Source organism: Pogoniulus pusillus, chromosome 22 (assembly GCF_015220805.1).
Source record: "Pogoniulus pusillus isolate bPogPus1 chromosome 22, bPogPus1.pri, whole genome shotgun sequence".
Classification (NCBI taxonomy): domain Eukaryota; kingdom Metazoa; phylum Chordata; class Aves; order Piciformes; family Lybiidae; genus Pogoniulus; species Pogoniulus pusillus.
Window position 1 is genome coordinate 3,463,488 of NC_087285.1, and position 11,079 is coordinate 3,474,566.

Sequence of the window (11,079 nt, forward strand, 5' to 3'; positions counted from 1 at the left end):
ACAGCTTATGGCTATGGCTTTTCTGTCACTTCTGTAATGCCATGGTTCAGTCACCAGCGAGGAGAGGAGTGGGAAAGGCTTTGGCACCCAATTTCAATCAGTGTGATGCTGAGAGCTAACGAGGCAGAAGAGACCCATGGGCTCACGCCTGCAGCAGCCTATCTGCCTTCCAGTCTTTCTCACCTCTTCTTCAGCATGGTCCAGGGGACTTTAGGTGCCAGGGCTGTGAATTAGCACTCTGGTACTCACCTGAAACTTTACTACTTCCCTCAAAAGGTGTGAAAAACGAAGCGGGTGCTGAAGCAGCCAGTGGCAGGGGAGATGTGATGTGTAAGGCCAACAGCATCTCATGAACCTTGCAGTTATCACCTCCTCCTTCCCCACTACTCATCTGCTGCAGGGGACAGAGGCAGCTCAGGGCACCCCACTACAGATGGGTAGAGGCTGGAGCAGGCTGCCCCATGACCGGCTGCCCTGGCAGGGAAGACCCATAGGTCCAAGCACCCTTCCCTGGCTGTACTGCTGATGTCTGGGGGCTCAGGGCTGTCCCTGTGCCCCTCTAGTTTCACCTCCAGTTTCCCCCAGCAAAGCCAACTGCTGCCTATATCCCCGGGCTGGCTGGAGGGTGAGTGTGGCAAGGATGACCCCACACAAGCCCAAGGGATGCTGTGGTGCTCAGGGTCTGCACCCTAAAAGACAGCAGATGTTATTCAGAAAAGCTTTTCACCCTTTTCCTCTAACACTGACAGGGATGTCAGCCAGCCAGCCTTCCCTCAGGGTGACTGGGTTCCATGGAATCCCATGGTTGGAAGGGACCTCAAGCATAGAATCAAGGTTGGAAGGGACCACAAGGATCAGCCAGTTCCAATCTCTCTGCCATGGGCAGGGACACCCTACCCTAGAGCAGGCTGGCCAGAGCCCCATCCAGCCTGGCCTTACCTCTAGGCATGAGGCCTCAACCATCTCCCTGGGGAACCCAGTCCAGGCTCTCACCACTCTCCTGCTCAACAACTTTGCCCCCGTATCCAGTCTGACTCTCCCCACCTCCAGCTTTGCTCCATCCCCCCCACTCCTGCCACTCCCTCACAGCCTCAAAAGTCCCTCCCCAGCTTTTCTGTAGCCCCCTTCAGCTCCTGGAAGGCCACAAGAAGGTCCCCTGGGAGCCTCCTCTGCTCCAGCCTGCACAGCCCCAACCCTTTCAGGCTGTGCTCACAGCAGAGCTGCTGCAGCCTCTCAGCATCCTCCTGGCCCTGCTCTGGACACTCTCCAGCATCTCCACAGCCCTCTTGTCCCAGGGGCTCCAGAACTGGATGCAGTACTCCAGGTGGGGTCTCAGCAGAGGGGAATCATCTGGTCCACACTTCCTTGTCAAAAGGACAGCTTAGACAAGCCAGCTCAGCCCCTGCCCAGCTGCTGGGAGCATTGGTGGACAAGTTCCCTGTAACGCAGCAATGTGCCCTCATGGCGATGGTGATGGTCTGGGGTGCATGAAGAGCATGGCCAGCAGGTTGAGGGACTTTCATCTCCCCCTCTACCCTGCCCTGGCAAAGTCCCATCTGGAGCACTGGGTCCAGTTCTGAGCTCCAGTTTGAGAGATGGAACTGCTGGAGAGAATCCAGTGGAAGCTACAAAGCTGCTGAGGGGCCCAAAGCATCTCTGTGAGGAGGAAAGGCTGAGAGCCCTGGGGCTGTTGAGCCTGGAGAAGAGCAGCCCCAGAGGGGAGCTGATCAATGCTCAGCAAGAGATAAATGATGGGGGCAAAAGGACAGGGTCAGACCCTTGTCAGCGGTGCCCAGGGACAGGACAAGGGGCAATGGGCACAAACTGGTACCCAGGAGGGTCCATCTGAACAGGAGAAGGAACTTGTTTGGTGTGAGGGTGCTGGAGGCCTGCAGCAGGCTGCCCAGAGCGGCTGTGGAGGTCTCCGTCTGTGGAGAGCTTCCAACGCCCCGCCCCGGGCACTGCGATCCTGCGCAAGCTGCTGCGGGCGCCCTGCTGTGGCAGGGGTCAGGGCCGGACGCTCCGCGCACCTGCTGCCGCCGCCGCCGCCATGTCAGGGCTCGGCGGGGCGGTCCCGCGGCGGCTCCTCCTCGTGCCCGGCGGCGGGCGGGGCGGCGCCTGCGCGGTGCGGAGCGGTGAGTGCCGGGGGGGGGGCGCGGGCGGGGGGCGCTGCCGGGACCCTCCCTGGCCGGGGCACCGCTGGCCGGGGCAGGTGCTCTGCGCCTCTGCGGGCGTGCGCAGCTGTTCCCCGTGCCTCCGCGCGTCCTGCCGCTCTCTTTGCTGGAGAGCAGCCGGCAGCGAGGCCTTGCCGGCGCTAGGGGCTGCTCGCCGTGGCGCTTCCCTACCGAGCAGGCTCTTAAACGCAGGGCCCCGGGGAGCTGCTGCTGGCGTCTGGCCCATGCCCGGGGGGCTCGGCAGTAAGTGCAGTTGCTTGGGCTTCCTCCTCTGGAAGTGACCGTAAGTCAGGGCTGTGCGGCAGGTGCCTGCCCGCAGAGCAGGGTACGGTGCTTGGGCAGACGGGGCTCCTTTACCGGAGGGGTTTCAACACAGACAGCGTGGGAGCAGTTTGGACTCTACCCTGAGCAGGAGGGTGGGCTGGGAGGCTTCAGGCCCCCTCTGCTCGTGGGCGGAGGTGGAATCGGAGCGTCCTGGTGCGGCTGGAGTGTAGCCGTGGGACGTTAAGGCGGAGTCCTTGCTCCGCGCGGTCAGAGGGGGCCGTGCGCGTTGCTCGGTTGCAAGCTTGCTTGCGGCTCCCTTGCCCGAGGAGCAGTGAAACTACGTGTGGCACAAAGCCAGGGAGCGCAAACCGAGCAAAAGAGGGGTTTTGAGGAGCTAAACGCTCTCTGGAGTTCTGCCTTCAAACGCTGAACTTGGGCGGTTGGCTGACGCTTGGGAGAGAAGTTAGTTTCTGATGAGGGGAGGTTGTGGCCAGGAGGAGGTTGTGGCCAGGAGGAGGTTGCTCTCTTCTCTCAGGTGGCCAGCGCCAGAGCGAGAGGACACAGCCTCAGGCTGCGCCAGGGGAGATTTAGGCTGGAGGTGAGGAGAAAGTTCTTCCCTGAGAGAGTCATTGGACACTGGAATGGGCTGCCCGGGGAGGTGGTGGAGTCGTCGTCCCTGGAGCTGTTCAAGGCAAGATTGGACGTGGCACTTGGTGCCATGGTCTGGCCTTGAGCTCTGTGGTAAGGGGTTGGACTTGATGATCTGTGAGGTCTCTCCCAACCCTGATGATACTGTTTGATACTGTGAGTAATCAACACCACCTGCCTCAGGACGGCCCAGGCTTACACTGCCCAGCTCCTGTAGACCCGGTTTCTTCGGGGCGAGTTACTTTGTTTTGCAGCCTTTGGCTGATAGGAACTCACCCGGTACAAACCTGGCTGGGCGGCAGAAAGAGCACAGCTCCCCGGGTTCGCTTTGCTTCGCCGGAGGAGCGGGCTCGGCGCAGGCGCTGCTGCCTGCCTGAGCAGCCTGCTCCAGCACGCAGCCCTGGCAGGGAACCCTTATTAAGTGCCGAGAAGTTCGCAGTTGAAAAGCTGCCGACACACCCCAGCGTTTACCGAGCGCTGCCGCAGCGCTTCTGCTCCCTGGGAGCCTCTCGAGTTAATTCTGTGCTCTGGGAGTAGCATCAGTAAGGAGTAAGCTGCTTTCCCCCCCTCCCGTTTTCTTTTCACCATCCCTGGAGGGGTTTAAAAGGAGAGTGGATGTGGTGCTTGAGGCTGCAGTCTAGTCATGAAGGTTGGACTGGATGATCCTGGTGGTCCTTTCCAACCACAGCGATTCACAGTGACTAGATGTTGTGCTGAGGGATTTGGTTTAGTCAAGGACTTGGCAGTGTGAAACTGATGATTGGACTCGATGAGCTTGAAGGGCTTTGCCAGTCTAAGAAGTTCTGTGATTCCTTTCCCCAGCTCTGCCTTAAAAGTGACCACTCTGGCTCTGTTGGGATTTTGCAGGTGCTTAGATAATGGAAGCATCTAAAGTCTTGCCCCAGAAGCTTAGTGTAGAAGTGCAGCTAAGAGAGGTGAGAGCGAGTTCCTGGGGTCTGCTACATAGCCAGGTGGGGTTGGGCTCTGCTGCCAAGCAACCAGCAGCAGAGCAAGGGGACACAGTCTCAAGTTGTGCCAGGGCAGGTTGAGGCTGGATGCTAGGAGGAAGTTGTTGGCAGAGAGAGTGATTGGCATTGGAATGGGCTGCCCAGGGAGGTGGTGGAGTTGCTGTCCTTGGAGGTGTTGAAGCCAAGCCTGGCTGGGGCACTTAGTGCCATGGTCTGGTTGATTGGCCAGGGCTGGGTGCTAGGTTGGGCTGGGTGAGCTTGGAGCTCTCTTCCAGCCTGGTTGATTCTTATAGGTGGCCATGTATTTACTAGACTGAAAGGGATACAAATATCCTTCTGTTACAGAAATAGGGATCAGGGCAGTGGTTGTCCCCCTGTACTCAGCACTGCTCAGGCCGTGCCTCACACACTGGTTTTAGCCTTGGGGCCACTCACTCCAAGAAGGACGTTCAGGGGCTGAAGTGGTTCCATAGAAGGGCAAAGAAGCTAATGAAGGGCCTGGAGAACAGGTTTGATGAGGAGCAGCTGAGCGAATTGAGGGTGTGTAGCCTGGAGAAGAGGAAGCTGAGGGGAGACCTCACTGCTCTCTACAACTCCCTGAAAGAAGGCTATAGCAAGGTAGGGGTTGGTCTCTTTTCCCAAGGAACAAGAAGCAGGACAAGAGGCAATGACCTCAAGCTGCACCAGGAGAAGTTTAGGTTGGACCTGAGGAATGACTTCTTCATGAAAAGGGTTGTCAAGGCCTGGCACAGGCTGCCAGTGGAGTCACTGTCCTGAGAGGAATTTGAAAGCCTTATGTATGTATCACAGTATCACCAAGGTTGGAAGAGACCTCATAGATCATCAAGTCCAACCCTTTACCACAGAGCTCAAGGCCAGACCATGGCACCAAGTGCCACGTCCAGTCCTGCCTTGAACTGCTCCAGGGAGGGCGACTCCACCACCTCCCCGGGCAGCCCATTCCAGTGTCCAGTGACTCTCTCAGTGAAGAAGATGTGGTGCAGAGGGCCATGGTTTAGGTGCTGACCTTGCACTGCTGGGTTAACACTTGGACTCAACCATCTGAAAAGTCCTTTCCAGCCTAAAAATCTGTGATTCTGTGGAAAGTGGCAATTCCTGATGCAGTGTCAGAACAACTCTGGAACCCACAGCGCTGCCCTTGTGCCCTAAAGCACCACAGGTGCTGCCACCACCTGCTCCTGATTCGCAGTTAAGCATTTTAGTCTGAGCAATAAACCACCTGTAAAACCCTCCAGTACCCCCAGACTCTCTCTCTGCTCCTGTGCAGCCAGGAAATAGAAAGCTACTTAAGTAGAGCCGTGGCCAAGCTGGGCAGGTGCGGTTGAAAGGACACCCTGGGAATTGGGAGGGCAGTGGATTAGTGGGATAAATTTAGGAATAATAGTCAGCCTTTCTGTGTGCTAATCCTCTCTGCTGATGACTTCCTTTGTGGCTTTTGTCACCCACCTCAGCTCTCTTACCACTTAGCTTTCCCCCTTGAGAGCTACTGTTTAACTTTCACTCGTGAGGTAGGTGAATCAGCTTTAATTGAGATGGGTTGAGCACTTTGTTGATGAGTTCCCTCTAAAGCTAGTAACTATTTTTTATTAATGCACAGATATTCTTAGCACCTGAAGTGAAGAATGACACAACACTGGGGATCTTCTGGGAAGCAGCCCTGTGAAAGGAGATGCTGCATGCTAACGAAGGCGCTGTCAGATCTCCCCTCTGGCTGTGCTTCGCCAGGCAGCCTGCATCTAAAGCTCTGACTCAGAAACCTCCCAAATCCTCTTGACTCACTGGGAAATCTTAAGTGTTCCTGCAAGTTAAGCCCTGCTTTTCGTACAGTCATAGAATCATTTGGGTTGGAAGCTGCCTTTAAGATCCTTCAGTCCCACTCTTAACCCAGCATCATCAGGACACCACTAAACCATGGCCCTCAGCACCACATCTGCAGAGCTTTTAAATCCCTCTGGGGATGGTGGCATCGCCACTGTCCTGAGCAGCCTAGTCCAGGGCTTGACAACCCATTCAGTGAAGGAGTTGTTCCTAATGTCCAGGCTAAACCTCCCCTGGTGCAACTTGGAGCCGTTGCCTCTTGTTGTATTGCTTGTTTCTTGGAAGGAGAGGATGACCCCACCTTGTTCCAACCTCCTTTCATGAGATTTTGAGTAAGATCTTGTCCCTTTGGTGGATTTCTCTCAGAGGCTGCAGTTAGGGTTTGGCATCACCTGCTCTGCCCTGCTTTGAAACCCCTCATTTCAGTATTTTTATGGAATTCATAGCATGGTTTGGGTTGGAATTGAGCTTAAAGCTCATCCAGTTCCAGCCATGGGCAGGGACACCTCCCACTAGCCCAGGTTGCTCAAGGCCTCATCCCCAACCTAGCTTTGAACACCTCCAGGGAGAGAGCATCCACAGGCTCCCTGAGCAACCTGTGCCAGTGTCTCATCACCCTCGCTGGAAAGAATTTCTTCCTAAAACCCATTCCAGATCTGCTCTCCTCAAGCTTAAAGTCATTGCCCCTTTTTCTGTCACTCTTTTCTGCAATCATCACCTCACATTCCTCAGGCTGGGGCTTGCCTGCTGGTCTGAGTGGTGACCCTTATGGACAGGTGGTGACCCTTATGGACAGATGGTGACCCACACAGGTGGGTGAGGTGCTTTGGACAAAGAGGAGACCTCATTGCTCTCTACAGCTGCCTGAAGGGAGGTTGTAGCCAGGTGGAGCTGGTCTCTTCTCCCAGGCAGCCAGTGACAGAATAAGGGGACACAACCTCAAGCTGTGCCAGGGCAGGTTTAGGCTGGATGTTAGGAGGAAGTTGTTGTCAGAGAGAGTGATTGGCATTGGAATGGGCTGCCCAGGGAAGCTGTGGAACCTCCATCCCTGGAGGTGTTTAAAAGGAGAGTGGGTGAGGCACTTAGTGCCATAGTTTAGTTGATTACAAGGTGCTAGGTGATAGGTTGTACTCTATGATCTTAGAGGTCTCTTCCAACCTGGTTAATTCTGTGAGAGGTGGAAGCTTTATTCTTCCAAACAGGCAGCATCTTCAGCACCGAAGGAGCTTGGTGGCAAATGGAGCTGCTGAGCTTCGTTTATGCAAGGCAGCAAAGATGCAGATCCTTCCAGCTGCTCTGCCGTATGGGTGCCCCTTGGGCAGCGTGAGGAGCTCTCTTGTGTTTGGGCTGCTAATTGAGCTCTGAGATGTCGCTGCTCTAGCCGTGTAGGAGGGGCCAGATGGAGGATGCTGAAGCGAAATGCAGGGCTGGAAAAGCCTCCTCCTCCTCCGTGGCTCTGTCCTGAGGCTGGGTAGGAGATGCTCAGCTCCAGGCTGGGCAGCAGTGGGTGTTAAGTGCAGATGAGGGCAAGTTCCCCTGGGACGTGTTGGAACCCTCGTCTTGGCACCTCATCTGGCTGGTCCTGGCAGCAAATTAAAGAGGACACTTTGCCTCCTGCCTTCATAGAAGGTTTGATTGTCCTCCTAAGTGCTGTTAAAAGCTGATAGTGACCCTGGAGGGGAACAGAGATGGAGAAACCCTCCAACAGCTGCTGTGGGGCTGCTGACTGCTCCTTACCCAGACCCCCGCAAGTTGTCTGTGACATTCTTAGGGGTGATACCCAACACCCAGCGTGGCCTCCCAGTCCAGAACTGGGAATTTGCTGTTCTTAAATCAGAGAATGACTTTTAGCTCTTTGCAGCTGGAGCTGCAGTGTCACAGCACCATCAGAGGCCACATTTTCTGTCCTTGACTTTGCTTGGCACTACCTGTGTCCAGAGAGGCTCCCCCCTTGCTGTGTTTGTGTGCTTGATCTCTGCTTTTGCTGTTGCCAAGAGCAGCTCTTTGCATTGTTTTCCTCCTTTTTCCCCCCTTTTTTTATTGATTCATGGCTGGTTTGGGAACTTTTCTTCAGTTTATCAATTCTGATCATGACCTTTGGAGTGCTTCAAGCTTTTAGCTGCTGGGCATCCTTTCAGCTTTTAGAGAAGTACTTTCTCTTCTATTCTTTAGGCCATTAATGAAAAGGATGAATAGAAGCATTCCTGGACTGAGCTCCAAGGGCTGGTACCTGAGGCTTTCTCTGCCTTTGACAGGGAATCATTGAAAGCTACTCCTAAAGTGTGTGTGTGTGTGAAAGTTGCTTTGGTTTGTCCTTTTCTTAGTAATGAGCACTGTGCCTCGTTAAGGTGAGCTCAGCTACTCTGAGCTCCCTGGTCTGCCTGGGAGTGTGTGAGGGACAGAGAGAAATCCTGCTTTAACAGCACTGTGCTGATTGGAGATGTGGTGGCAGAGCCCTGGTGCCCTATTGCTGAAGACTCAGGTGATTTGCAAGAGCTTTCCTGAGCCTTGCTTGTCTGGGACTTCTCAGCAGCACTCATTGAGACCAGCATCATTCAGAGGCAACCCTCTGGTCCCTCAGCAACACCCCTCAGGCGTCTGCTTTGGTAGCAGAGGAGGGGACCCATGGTTGCAGTGTCCTGCTCCCCTTTGTTTCTCTGCAGGTCTGTCCTCAGTGGGAGTTGGGCTTGTCTGTATCTGACTAAGGTAGTAAAAACACATTTTTCTCCTCAAGCAATTCAAAGTTTCTTTGGTTATTCTGCTCTGGGGGAAGAAAATAAACCAGACTTGCTGTGGAAAAATTAATTGCACTCATTTTTATCTCTCAACAGTGTGTCACTGTGGGAGCAGCTGCAGGACACCTCGTTCCACCAAGGCTCTGCTGCTCCCCACCTCAGCACGAGCTAAGCTTTACTCCAGCTGAAATCCATTGAAGTGGAGAAAACTTCACTGTCCAAAGAGCATCAGCTGCAACTGCCTCCAATTCTGTAAGTACCAAGCTGCTGTCTTCAGCTTTTTGAGTTTTAAGAGCTTGGTTCTTTCCTGAAGTGTGCTTCCAGCCTCTGTACCCATGAGTGTAGCTGTGGGGTGAAGTTTGAGCCCCACTGAATTCAAGAGTTTCCCTGTGGTTTTTGTCTCTTCTGAAGGCTGGCAGCTGGAGGTATCTAACCAACAGAGGGCTGGAGCACCTCTGCTACAAGGACAGGCTGAGGGATCTGGGGGTGTTCAGCCTGGAGAAGAGGAGGCTTGGGGGAGACCTAATAGCAGCCCTCCAGTACCCAAAGGGGGCTACAAGAAGGAAGCAGAGGGACTATTTGCAAAGGCCTGCAGTGACAGGACAAGGGACAATGGCTTCAAACTAGAGCAGAGCAGATTTAGGTTGGATGCTAGGGACAAGTTCTTTACTATGAGGGTAGTGGAACACTGAACAGGTTGCCCAGGGAGGTGGTTGAGGCCCCATCCCTGGAGATACTCAAGGTCAGGCTTGACAGGGCTCTGGGCAACCTGATTTAGTTGAGGATGTCCCTGCTGACTGCAGAGAGGTTGGATTGGCTGACCTTTAGAGGTCCTTTCCATCCCACACCATTCTGTGATTCTCTCTGGGGAGCTGCATGCTGCAGTTAAACACTGTTAGAAAGTTGTGTTCCACCCTGGATTGCAGATGAATCTCAGCTGAATCTTTGCAGTTAAACACTGTTAGATTCAGCTGCAACCCAGAGTGGAACACAACTTTCTGTGTAGTTAAACACTGTTAGAAAGTTGTGTTCCAATCTGGGTTGAATTTGAGTCTGTGTAGTTAAACACTGTTAGAAAGATGTATTCCACTCTGGGTTGCAGCTGAATCTGTGTAGTTAAACACTGTTAGAAAGTTGTGTTCCACTCTGGGTTGCAGCTGAGTCTGTGTAGTTAAACACTGTTAGAAAGTTGTGTTCCACTCTGGGTTGCAGCTGAGTCTGTGTAGTTAAACACTGTTAGAAAGTTGTGTTCCACTCTGGGTTGCATCTGAATCTGTGCAGTTAAACACTGTTAGAAAGTTGTGTTCCACTCTGGGTTGCAGCTGAATCTGTGCAGTTAAACACTGTTAGAAAGTTGTGTTCCACTCTGGGTTGCAGCTGGGTCTGTGCAGTTAAACACTGTTAGAAAGTTGTGTTCCACTCTGGGTTGCAGCTGGGTCTGTGCAGTTAAACACTGTTAGAAAGTTGTGTTCCACTCTGGGTTGCATCTGAGTCTGTGCAGTTAAACACTGTTAGAAAGTTGAGTTCCACTATGGGTTGCAGCTGGGTCTGTGCAGTTAAACACTGTTAGAAAGTTGTGTTCCACTCTGGGTTGCAGCTGAATCTGTGCAGTTAAACACTGTTAGAAAGTTGTGTTCCACTCTGGGTTGCAGCTGAGTCTGTGCAGTTAAACACTGTTAGAAAGTTGTGTTCCACTCTGGGTTGCAGCTGAGTCTGTGTAGTTAAACACTGTTAGAAAGTTGTGTTCCACTCTGGGTTGCAGCTAACTCTGTGTAGTTAAACAGTTTGAAAGTTGTGTTCCACTCTGGGTTGCAGTTGAACCTCAGTGGTGGATCAGTTACACCCTGAGCCTGGTTTGCAAAGCCCTTTGGGCTTCGTGGGATGCCAGAAGCTGTGTTGCATTCTAGGTGTGTGCTTGCTGATAATTCCCTAGGATTTCCACTGGGCAAGTTGTAAGAGTCCTGATTATGCTGCTTTTCTGTGCAGCCACACTCTTTGCCCAAATAATTCAAAAACCTGCTGCAGAGAGAAGAAAAGGAAGGTGGAAAGAGGATTTAGAAACCTCTGGAGCACTGGAATAGGTAGGAAGAGGATACTTGTCTTGATCTGGGCCAAATATATACCTTTAAACATCTAAAATCAGGACTTTTTTTTTAATGCCTGCCTAGATGAAACCCAAATAGTTTCACTAATGAGAGTTTTTAAAGGTTTCACTTCGTTTTAGCAGTTTTATTTCTAAGCCTGCTTCCAGAAAAATGAACTTTTTCTTCTTCCACACACACAAAAAATGCTTTAATGCCTTCCGTGGTGGTGCTCATTTGCCAGAAATCTATGTGCAATTATTTCTTATGTACCAGTTAAATCTATCAGCCAACAGATGTCAAGTGTAGCAAAAATGCTATAATAATATTATGGTCTAATAATAGTTCTAATGATTCTAATTACCTGGCG

The 11,079-nt window shown here is 52.8% G+C and overlaps 1 long non-coding RNA gene across 1 annotated transcript; it reads left to right on the forward strand.

Annotated features, from left to right (window-relative positions):
• The first annotated feature begins 2,219 nt into the window (after positions 1-2,219).
• Positions 2,220-10,700, forward strand: LOC135185498 (uncharacterized). Its single transcript, XR_010306508.1, has 3 exons — positions 2,220-2,457; positions 8,725-8,880; positions 10,615-10,700. It is a non-coding gene; the product is annotated as an uncharacterized LOC135185498 (long non-coding RNA).
• Positions 10,701-11,079: the final 379 nt, after the last annotated feature.